General features: G+C 38.4%; 1 pseudogene; it reads right to left on the bottom strand.

Moving 5' to 3' along the window:
- Positions 1 to 12,552, bottom strand: part of LOC110542452 (neurocalcin-delta-like) — a 72,980-nt pseudogene extending 60,428 nt beyond the window's left edge.
- Positions 12,553 to 12,761: the final 209 nt, after the last annotated feature.

Below are 12,761 nucleotides of genomic sequence, written 5' to 3' on the forward strand. Positions count from 1 at the left end.
ACAAAACTCTGAAGAAAGAAATTGAAGAAGACTATCCAGCAGGGTATTAAAGCAGATGCTGAGGCTCATAGCCAAACTCTGGACAGAGTGCAGGGATTCTAAAGAAGGGGGAGAGCAAAAGATGTAGAGGAGACAGGAGCTCTACAAGGAGAGTAGCAAAGCCAGAAAATCTGGGCACAGGGATCTTCTCTGAGACTGATACTACAACCAAGGACCATGAATGGTGTTAACCTAGAACCTCTGCACAGATGTAGACCATGGCAGCTCGGTCTTCAAGTGGTTTCCCTAGTAATGGGAACTGGGGCTGTCTCTGACATGAACTCAGTGGCTGGTTCTTTGATCACCAACTCCCCCTGAAGGCAGAGACAGTCTAACCAGGCCACAGAGGAAGACAATGCAGACAGTCCTGATGAGACCTGATAGACTAGGGTCAGATGCAAGGGGGGACATGGGAGGAGAAGAGAGAGGGAGGGCAGTATTAGCAATAGATGAGGGAAGGGGCTAACAGCTGGAATTCAAAGTGAATAAGTTGTAATGAATAAAAAATAAAAAAATAAATTGAAGATATCAGAAGATGCAAAGAGCTCCCATTCTCATGGATCTGTAGGATTAACATGAAAATGGCCATCCTACCAAAAGCAGTCTACAGATTCAACTCAATTCCCATCAATACACCAACACAATTATTTACAGAACTTGAAAGAACAAGTCTCATATGGGGAAAAAAATTCAGAATTGCTTAAACAATCCGGTACAAACTGTTTTCAACATGTGCTATAGAGCAATAGTAATAAAAACTGCATGGTACTGACATAGAAACAGACTGGTGAATCAATGAAATAAAATAGAAAAAACCCAGAATAAACCCATACACCTATGGATACTTGATTTTTGACAAAGATGCCAAAACAATACAATGGAAAAAGATAGCATATTTAACAAATGGTACTGTCCTAATTGGAAGGCTACATGTAGAAAATGCAAATAGATCCATTTTTATTACCCTGCACAAAACTAAAGTCCAAGTGGATCAAAGACCTCAACATAAAACCAGACACACTAAACCCATTAGAAGAAAAAGTGGGGAAGAGCCTTGAACTCATTGTTACATGAGACAACTTCATGAAGAGAACACCAACAGCACAGACTCTAAGATCAATAAAAGGGACCTCATGAAACTGAAAAGCTTCTATAAAGCAAAGGACACTGTCATCAGAACCAAATGACTACAGACTGGGAAAAGATCTTCACCAATCCTACAGCTGACAGAAGGCTAATATCCAGAATATATAAAAAACTTAAAAAGTTAAACACCAACAAACCAATTAATCCCATTAAAAATGGGGTACAGAGCTAAACAGAGAATTCTCAATAGAGCAATATCAAATGGCAGAGAAACAGAGAAATGCTCAACATACATAGTCAACAGGAAAATGCAAATAAAAAACCCTGAGATTTCACCTCACACCCATCAGAATGGCTAGGATCAAAAACTCACATGCTGGAAAGGATGTGGAGAAGGGAACATTTCTCCATTGCTGGTGGGAATTTAAACTTGTTCAATCACCTTGGAAATCAATTTAGTGCTTTCTCAGAAAATTGGGAATAGTGCTGCTGCAAGATCCAGCTATACCACTCCTAGGCATATATCCAAAGTAAATTTAGGTATATCACCTACCCCTGCAGGGTTCAGTCATGCTAGACCACAGAGGAAGGCAATTCAATGGGCCTTATGAGACCTGATAGTCCTGATAGTAGAGTCAAAAGAAAAGGGGAAGAGGACCTCCCTTATCAGCATATTAGATGAGCATATATTCTGAAGTAAACAACAAGGACATTTCTTCAACCATGTTTGTAGCAGCTATATTATTAAAAATAAAAAGCTTGAAACAACCTAGATGTCCTTCAATGGAGAAATGGATACAGAAATTGTGGTACTTTACACAATGGAATACTACTCAACAATTAAAAACAAGGAAATCATGAAAATTGCAGACAAATTGTGGGAACTAGAAAAGACCATCTTGAGTTAGGTAACCTAGAAGCAGAAAAACACACATGGTATATACTCACTTGTAAGTGGATATTAGCCATATAATATAGGATAAACATACTAAAATCTATACTCCTAAAGAAAGTAAACAAGAAGGAGTACCCTAGGGAAGATGCTCAATATTCATTCAGAAGGTTAAATGTGATAGACATTGGAAGCAGGAGAAACCAGGTAACAGGACAGGAGCCTACAATTGTAGGCCTCTGAAAGTCTGTACTGATCTAGGTATCAAAGCAGGGGCAGAAACTCGTAGCCAAACTTTGGGCAAAATGCCTGGATTAAATAGAAAGACCAGGAGGGGAAAGAAGCTCCAAAAGGAGACCAACAGAGCCAAAAAATCTGAGCCCTGGAAGGGGGCCTGCAGAGACTGATAACCTAACCAAGGACGTGTAGAGGACATTTAACCCACTCTCATATGTAGCCCATAGACTCAGCATCCAAGTGGAGTCCCTAATAAGGATTGCAGGGACTTTCTATGAAATGAACTCTGTGGCAGGCTCTCTGATCACCTACCCCTGCAGGGTTCAGTCATGCTAGACCACAGAGGAAGGCAATTCAATGGTCCTGATGAGACCTGATAGTAGAGTCAAAAGAAAAGGGGAAGAGGACCTCCCTTATCAGCATATTAGATGAGGGGCATATGGCAAGAAGAGGGAGGGAAGGTGGAACTGGAGGTAGACAAGGAAGAGAACCACAACTGTGATACAAATTGAACAAATTTTAATAAAAGATAATTAAAAATTTTTAAAGAAATAAATATAAATCCAAACACATATTACTACCTGATATTTTTATAAAAATATCCAAAGTTACCTACAAGGATAAAAAAACAGCATCTTCATCAAATGATAGTACTAAAACTAGATTACTATAAAATATATATAATATATATAATAATATATAATAATATAATAATGCAAATAACAAATTCATCACCTTGCACAAAACCCAACTATCAGTGGATAAAAGATCTCAAGATAAAAGAAGATACACTGAACTGTATAGAAGATAAAGTTTGGAATAGCCATGAATGCATTGGAACAGGCAAAGCTTTTCTGACTAGAACACTGAAAGGAAAGGCACCAAGGTGAACAATTAATAAATGGCATCTCATGGAATTGAAAATTTCTGTAAGGCAAAGGACACAGTTATTTAAGCCAGGCAGCTTCCTACATAAAGAGAAATTATTTACACAAACTTCACATCTGATAGAGTACTAATTGTAAAGATTATATAAAGGACTTAAAAAACCTGATTTCAAAAAAACAAAAATAAAATTGATGTGCAGACCTAAACAATGAGTGTGTAATAGAGGTATACAAATAGCTGGAAAAAAAAAAAACCTTAAAGAAGTGTTCAATATTTTTAGGCATCAAAATATCTAATGCAAATCAAAAATACTTTGACATTCCTATTTCTACCATAATGGACACCTCATGTTGGCAAGGATGTGGAGTAAGAACATCTCTTAAATGTTGACGTGAATACAAAAATAGCTCTAAGTAAATGAATACAGCAGTTCCTCAGAATGTTGGGAATTGATCTATCACAGTATCTAGACATATAACTTTTGGGCATATAACCAAAGAATGCAACATCCAACCACAATAACACTTGTTCAACCATGTTCATTGTAGCTTTATCCATAATATCTAGAGACTAGAAATATTCTAGATATCCCTCAACAGAAAAATAGATAAAGAAATCTGGTACACTTACACATTAGATTATTACTCAGCTGTTTTTTTAAAAGACATTATGAAATTAGCAAAAAGATGGATATTACGAGAAAAAAAAACATCCTGAGTGAGATAATCCAGACCTATAAAGACAAGTTTGTTGAGTACCACTTCAAAGTGGAGAGTAGCCCTTAGATTAATAACAACCAAACAACATTCCATTGACCACACACACAGGGATCTTTTCTGAGACTGATACTGCAACCAATGACCATGCAAGGAGATAAACTAGAACCCCTGCATAGATGTAGCCCATGTCAGCTCAGTCTCCAAGTGGCTTCCCTAGTCAGAGAAGAGGGACTGTCTCTGACATGAACTCAATGACTGCCTCTTTCATCATCTCCTCCTGATGGGGGAGCAGTCCTTCCAGGCAACAGGAAAAAAAAAACAACAAAAAACAATGCATCCAGTCCTGATGAGACCTGATAGGCTAGGGTCAGACTGAAGGGGAGGAGGACCTCCCCTATCAGTGGACTGGGGGAGGGACATAGGGGGAGAAGAGAAGAGGGTGGGATTGGACAGGGACAAGGGAGACAGCTACAGCTGGAATACCAAGTGAAGAAACTGTAATAAATTAAAAATAAATAAATGAAAAATGAAAAAGAAGTCATGGAAGTAGCCAAGAATTATTTGATCTGATTTAAGGACCACTCAAGGAGAAGCAGAGCATGAATGACACTTCTTGGGTAACCAAGAGCAGGAGATTGGATATTCCAGAACCTAGGGTAAAATGAAATATAACTGATCTAAGAAAACCTCAATAAAATGATGCCTAATGATTAGGAATATCCTAATTAGAATATCCTAGTGATATTCTACTACATTCATAGTTGAATGCCTTATCCAATCATCATCATCAGAAGTTTCCTCTGGCAAGAATTCAGAGTGGATTCAGAAATCCACAGCCAGACTGTGTGAAGAGTGTCTAAATTGGAGGTCTCCATCAAAGCCCTCCCTGCAGAGCTCAGGGATTCCACTGAGAGCAGGAGGTGGGAGGATTATAAAAGTTGGGGGGATGGAAGGCACCAGGAAAACAAAGCCCTCTGAATCAACTACAAAAATGGTGCATATGAACTCACAGAGACCGAAACAGCAAGCATAAGGCCTACATGAGTACACCTGGTCTTCTGCATGTATTTTAGCTTAGTATGACAATGAGACTTCTGACTTTGAGGATGAGTGTGTCTCTGACTCTTTTGTTTCCTCTTGGGAAACTTTAAATTTCTAATCAAGGAACAAAAGTCTATATCTTCTCGCTAGTCCTTTTCCTTTGGCTTAGGTATTTCAGACTTCTATGGACAAGTTGGGAAGTTCTCTATCAGCCTGTATTTATCTGTCTCATTGGAAATCTTATTTTCAGCACAAGGAGTACAATCAAAGCAGCAAGCAGCCTTGCCTTCCTGGGCAGACTTCCTTAATCCAGGCATACAGCTGTCACTGCACACAGACTGTGGAATCTAAGAGAAATGAAAACTATTAGCAAATGTTTGGATTTTTGTGAAATTTTTGAGTGAGTGGCATGTTTCTAAGTATTATCAAATATTAATCTGGAAATGCTTACACATAAAATGAAAGGTAATGGGTATTAGTGATACTAATTTTAGAACATTTTGCAATACAAAACCCACATATTTAAACCTTGGTTCAATATATGAAGCTGTTGTCATTAAAGTAGTGTTCTAGAAGGTCACAGTATGACTTCAGATTTAAACTGTCTCAATTTTACTGGCTACTAGGGAACTTTAATATCCAATGTAGTTGTGAATGTTGATTGACAACTCTATAGGGCTTGGATTCATCATGGAAACAAGTCTTTGGGCATTTCTGTGAGGAGTTGTAGAGAAACATTTACCTGATGTGGAAAAAGCTACCACAAAATGGGGGTCAATAATTAATTGGCTACTGTGAGTTTAGTGTCATCACATTCTCTGGCTCCTAAAACATTATTTTCCCACTAGGGTAAGACTGATTGCTCACAGAGTCAGCAAAAACAAACCTGCTCTCCCTTCAGTTGTTTTGTTGACTATTTATTTGAGGTAGCAAAGCAAACACACACACAAACACACACACACACACACACACTCACTTGTCATCCTAATCTATCTTTTTTAAAGGCTGACAATAAAAATTCCACTTTACCCCTTGGTTTGCCTGTGGTATATATGCAAGATTAGAGTCTCACAACAGTGTGAGGCAGCCATGATCATTCAGGCCTTTACAGCCATTGAAGCAGGACATTCTCCCCAAGCATGGTTAGATACCATAAAAAGCTAAAATGATACGCTCAGGATGCGAGGCTAAGCACTGCACTCAGGGTCAGCCGCTTTGGACCCAGAGAAGAGCATGTCTGATTGCATGCGGGTTGATGCCCCAGGTCCCGCCTCTGAGAAAAAGGTATCGGACGGGTCTGATGCTCTTTGGGTGGATGACACCTAAATGAACATCTGTACAAAGTCCCAATATATTTCTAATATCAGAGATCAGACCTCTACTCTTGCCTGATGCGTCTAAAACAAAAAGGGGGAACTGTAGAGAGCTGCGGAATGCTATGCCTTAAAGATGGAGCTGGTTTCTGCCTTCCACCTTCCCGATGGTGAGTGCTCTCTGTCACGAACAACTCCACATTTGGCTAAGGCCGAGGATCTGGCTTGCTTCCATGTATGTGGACCTATCTGCATTGCCCCCGTGGCACGCCTGGGTTGGCTACCCAGAGGCTATTTAAGCTGTGGGCTGGCTTTCCCCAGGGTCCGAGGATTGTTCAATGTTCCTGAATAAACTGCATTGAAAAAAAAATGCCACTTTACTTCTCACTAAAATTTCTAAGGCTCTGTCACTAAATAAATCTTCTATCAGTGTTTTCAGGCTATGACAGAAACTTAACTTATTCATAAGAAATATGTTGGCATACTAAGATTTAAAAACAAACTTTTCCATTGATCAGAGTCAGGAAATGAGAAAACAGTTTATGTTGGCTGTTTAACTGCCTAAATGGTTGCTGAATAATAATTGGTACTGAATAAGTGTCAAAAGATCATAACATCCTGAAAACTACTTTTGTTTTTATTAAAGATCAAAATGAGATAAGTCATGACTCACCTTTATAAACTTTGTAGGCCATTGAATCATCTGCTCACATAGACAACTGTTGACCAAGAGGAGCATCTGAAGAAAATGGTGCATATGAAAATGGTGCATACTTTAACCTTTAATCCAAGACCCTTTGGAAAATTCCAAAAATTGAGAATGTCATACTCTGAATCTAGGCATTTTCTCCCATCCAGTATTTTGTGACCTCTCAAGAGATTTTTCAGTAGGTCATTCTTTAGGAAATAAAGGAACTGAAAGAGATGTAGGAATATAGTTTGAAGTACATCTAAGATACTAAAAACATTTTATTTAAAAAGTAGTACAAAGAATCATTATAAAAGGATAATTTTTAAAATTTATTTTTTATTTATTACTATTTATTCAATTTGTATCCAAGCTGTAGGACCCTCCCTCATTCTCTCCCAAACCCCTGCTATGTCCCTCTTTTAGTCCTCTGCGCCTTCCCTAGTCCACTGATAAGGAAGGTCCTCCTTCCCTTTCATCTGACCCTAGCCTATCAGGTTTCATAAGGACTGTCTGCATTGTCTTCCTCTGCGGTCTTGTAAGGAAGTCCTTTCTCAGTGGGATGTGATCAAAGAGCCAGCCACTGACTTCATGTCAGAGTCAGCCCCTGTTCCCCTTACTAGGGAACCACTTGAAGACTGAGAAGGGGTACTAGGTTATCTCCTTGAATGGCCCTTCTTTGGAGTATCAGTCTCAGAACAAACCCCTATGGCCAGATATTCTGGTTCTGTTGCTCTTCTTGTAGCTCTCCTGTTCACTCCATATCTTTTTATCTCTCCCTTCTTTCATAAGATTCCCTGTACTCTGCTCCAAGTTTGACTGTGAGTCTCAGCATCTGCTTTGATACCCTGCCGGTTAGAGTCTTTCAGAGGCCCTCTGTGGTAGGCTTCAGTCCTGTTCCCTGTTTTCTCCCTCTTCTAATGTATTTCACCTTTCCCTTTCTGCGTAAGGATTGGTCATCTTACCCAGAGTCCTCCTTCTTTCTTAGATTCTTTAGGTATAAAGATTTTCATATAATTTATCTTATATTATTTGTCTAATATCTACTTTTAAATGAGTCTATACCATGTGTGTCTTTCTGCTTCTGGGATACCTCACTCAGGATGACAGGCTACAGACTGGGAAATGATCTTCACCAACCCTATAACTGATAGTGGGCTAATATCCAGAATATATTAAGAACTCAACAAGTTAAACAGCAACAAATAAAGTACTCCAATAAAAATTGGGGTACAGAGCTAAACAGAGAATTCTCAATACAGGAATATCGAATGGCAGAGAAACACTTAAAGAAATGCTCAATGTCCTTGGTCATCAGGGAAATGCAAATCACAAAACCCTGAGATTTCACCTTACATCCATCAGAATGTGTAAGAACAAAAACTCAAGTGACAATATATGTTGGAGAGGATGTGGATAAAGGGGAACCCTCCACCATTGGTGTTTTGAATGTAAACTTTTACAACCACTTTGGAAATCAATCTGATGCTTTCACAGACAATGAGGAATAATGCTACCTCAAGATCCAGCTATCCAGCTATACTTCCTCCTAGGCATATATCCAAAATGTGCTCAAGTATACAACAAGGACATTTGCTTGCCAATGTTCACAACAGTTTTATTCTTAATATCCAGAATCTGGAAACAACTCATATTTCCCTCAACTGAGGAATAGATACAGAAATTGTGGTACATTTACATGGTGGAATACTACTCAGCAATTAAAATAAGGAAATCATGACATTTGCAGGCCATCGGTGGGAACTAGAATAAAAAGCACCTTAAAGGAGGTATCCGTGTGGCTGAGTAAATGAACAATACTTGGACTGAAATGCATTAAAATTTGGAAACCACATTTTCTTCAAGATAAAACCTTGCACTAGGAACAACTAAGTCAGCAATAAACAACGTAATGTGGATTCTGCTGATTCAAGTTCCTTTGGAAAGCTAACCAACTTTCAGAATATATACAAAGCTGCCATCCTTAGACGAGGGCCCTGGGGTGGAAAGTACACATTAAAGTGATCCTTAACTTCATAATCCTGTGGTAGTGCTCAGAAGCATTTTAAACCTTAAGGATCTACTGCTACTACCTCTGCTCTGAGGAATACATCCTTGCTTGTTGACAATGTATTCTAAAAACCCTGTGATACCTAATTTAAATGCCTAAATGCCTAAAAATACCTCACATTGCTGATGTTAAAACAACACAGGAAGGGATATTACCTGCCAGGGGAAGAATTCCTTTCCATCTCCATTAACATGTGGTTATGTCTGTATTTGCTGAAGATTCATCTCATGGAGACTGTAGGCCACAGCATGCATAGCACTGTATATATTGAAGCTCTCTGCATTCATAACTGGGTCAAAATAGTGTCTTGGCAGTAACTCCAAAGTAGCATTGGGTTGGCAGTTTTCTAAAAGTTGACAATCGAACTCAGAAAATGAGCACTTGAAGAACAGAAACCAAAACTTAGGAAGATAAGTGTCTTCTGGATATTTGTAGGGATTAACTGTTTAAATAAAATTTGTAAAGTCAACCATCTCTTCATGGTGGTGTGAAAAAATGAGACTCCCATGAAATGACTCTACCATAATTGTGATCAACATCCCATTGAGAGTTCAAGATCCAGACTTTCCATGTCACTAACTGCTGCTCAATATGTCGCATTAAACCTTGCAAAGAAACAACATCCCCATAAATATCACATTTGCTGATGATTCCGGAATCATTACCAGATCCTTCCATAATGCACTGGAATATGAATTCCAGGAACCACAAATCATTTTCAAAAAGGCTATGCAGATGCCAGTACTCTCCATATCTTCTCTCAAGTCTGAAAGAATCTGATTCTCTCTGGTGGCCATCGGAGAATCAGACCAACCCAGGACCATTTGAAACGATGCATCAAAGAAACTATGGTAAGTGACAGAAATGTGTCTTTGGGGGCCATCTGATAGAATTAAACTGACCTCTGTTATTTAAGCTAGAATCAAAAAGTCCAAAAGTGAGCTGTAGAAAAAGAAAATTGAAAAAAAAAAAGAAGAAAAACATTGGCATCAAACAGATTATCAGTCCTGAATCAACAAGCATAAACAGTTGGTATGAAGATGGTTTTGTCATATTTTAAAAGGCAAACCCAAACGGAGACTTTTCCAAAAAAATTACTGACTATTCTCAAGTTTCAGTAAGGTAGCTGTTCTCATCAACTTCTCCTTCTTTATATTTCAAGTAATGGAAATGTGGATCTATCATGAAGCACCTTTGTACTTTACTTTGTTAGATGACTTATTCTAGACCTCCTATTTTACATTTTCAATCAACCAATACTATCAAAACTGACATTTGACCCTGAGTTCCAACACCCCAGCCCTCACCTGTGGTATTTTGTAAATTTGAAACAGTTTCCCAAGGTGGGAAGATATTTTCCATGATGTTCCTGTGAGTGCAGCAGATGACATTCTCTTCAGTCCACTGTTGAAATTAGCTAGAGGTACCCTCAACGTGTGAGCCAAATAAAGGGAGCATAAAGGATACTCGTTTCCAAAGGTGCAGCATTATACAGAGCGAAGCCCAGAGTTGTGTTGGGAAGAAGAATACGGTTTCTGTTCATTTCCTCAATGGCAAGTACCAGGGCCAGAACAAACTGGTAGTTCTTAAACTCATACCTGAACAGATTAAAACAAAACAATACAAAAACATATAGGAAAAAGACATAGAATATAAACCCACATATTTAGTGCAATGGCTTTTATAACTCAAAAGCCCATGTTTCTATACAACACTTTTTTAAGTATATTCTCATGAATGATTGGAATTAACATGGGCAATTTAAGTAGATAAGACTAGGTAAGATCCTACATTATTAACCTTTATTATTTATGGTCTCAGGAAATATAATTTTTTATTACATTGCTTTATTTATCTTTTATGTGCAGAAAAATAAACTTAAACTGTCCATGAATAAGAAATTGGGTTCTGACAAAACATCACAACTTTTGGTGTCTGGAATTTGGCCCTTCTACTTTAACAATTAAGAAATGTCATTATGTCTTGATACAATCACTCAGGTTTTAGAAAATAACTTACTTAAAGTATAGCACAAAGTTAATTCAAATAATATATTGCTGCAGTTGCCATTTCTATGATATTTTCTCAATAGTGTGGCCTGGAACACAGCATGTAGACAAGGATGCCCTTGATCTCATGGGAATATTCTTGTCTCTGCATTCAATTACTGGGATTAATTCATGTGAATCCATATTTAAATTTATGTTAACATTTTGTGTATTGATGAACTGTGCAACACTATTGTAGATGTGAGTCTCTCTGTGCATGTACAGGTTTATGAGTGTCAATAACTATTAGTGCAAGGCAGAAAGAATATCCAGGGTCAGTCCTAGCTGTCCACATTATTTCACAGTGGTTCTTTATCATTTGTTAATTATTCACTTACTGACTGACTGACTTATTTGATTGACTGAGACAGAGTCTGACCATGTAGCACTGGCTGACCTGGAACATACTCTGGCCTTGAAATCACTAAGATTCTTTCTGCCTCTCCTTACCCACTGCTGTGCAGAAGGCAGAGTACCACACTAACTGACTTCATTGTTTTCACCACATAAGCCTGCCACTGTGAACAGCAAACTTGTAGAGGGTCTCCTCTCTTGGGTTCTTCCTGCTATGTGATCATTGGATTATAATAGTACATTTATGTTTGGGGGGAGATCTGAACTTAGATCCTCACACTTGCACCTGGAGCAATTTATCTTATTATGTAATAATAATGCTAACAATAATATGGTGAGGAAAGATTTCACATTCTTCATGATGCCAAAAGTCCCACACACCAGGAATAGCATTTCATTTAGTGTCAAAGTGTGCTGTTCACAAAAAAAGTTTTCTTAACTTTCTATTTAGTAAATTGATCTTCTATAGAAATGCTACATATTAATATATTTTCAGAGTTTTCTGGAAAAGTAATATTTTTTTATATTTTGGAAAGATCTATAGGAAAGAAGATTAATTCTACATTAAAGAAGATTAAATTCTACATACTTGAAAAGAAACAAAGAGTGTACCCTTAGATGTAGAATTTTTGCGTAATTATGTTTTTCTAGTCACAGTTTTTTCTGTTGCTGTTTTTCTACATTGTTTGTATTGCTGATTCTTTGTGCTTTCTTTTTTTAATTTTTATTTTTTAATATTAGTTACAGTTTGTTAAATTTGAATCTCTGCTGTATCCCACTCCCTCTTTCCCTCCCAATCCCACCTTCCCACCCTCATCTCCTCCCTGCCCCTTTCCAAGTCCACTGATAAGGGAGAACCTCTTCCCCTTACATCTGATACTGATTTATCAGGTGTCTTCAGGACTGGCTGCAAAGTCCTCCTCTGTGGCCTAGCAAGGCTGCTTCTCCCTGGGAGGCAGGGAGGTCAAAGAGCCCACAATCGAGTTCATGTCAGAAACAGTCCCTGTTCCCCTTATTAGGGTACTCACTTGGATACTGAGCTACCAAGGGCTACATCTGAGCAGGGGCTCTAGGTTGCATCCATACATCGTCCTTGTTTGGAGAATCAGTCTCATAAAAGACCCCTGTGCCCAGATATATTTGGTCCTTGTGGAACTCCTGTTCTTTCCAGGTCGTATTAACTCCCCCCCCTTTTTTTGGTTTCCTGCATTCTGCCAGAGGTTTGGTTATGAGTCTTAATATCTGTTTTGATACACTGCTAGGTAGAGTCTTTCAGAGGCCTTCTGTGGTACAACTCCTGTCCTGTTACTTGTTTGCTCCTACATCCAACGTCCATCCCATTTGTCTTCCTAAGTGAGGATTGATCATCACACCCTGGTTCCTCT

This window comes from Meriones unguiculatus (assembly GCF_030254825.1).
Source record: "Meriones unguiculatus strain TT.TT164.6M chromosome 13 unlocalized genomic scaffold, Bangor_MerUng_6.1 Chr13_unordered_Scaffold_34, whole genome shotgun sequence".
Lineage (NCBI taxonomy): Eukaryota > Metazoa > Chordata > Mammalia > Rodentia > Muridae > Meriones > Meriones unguiculatus.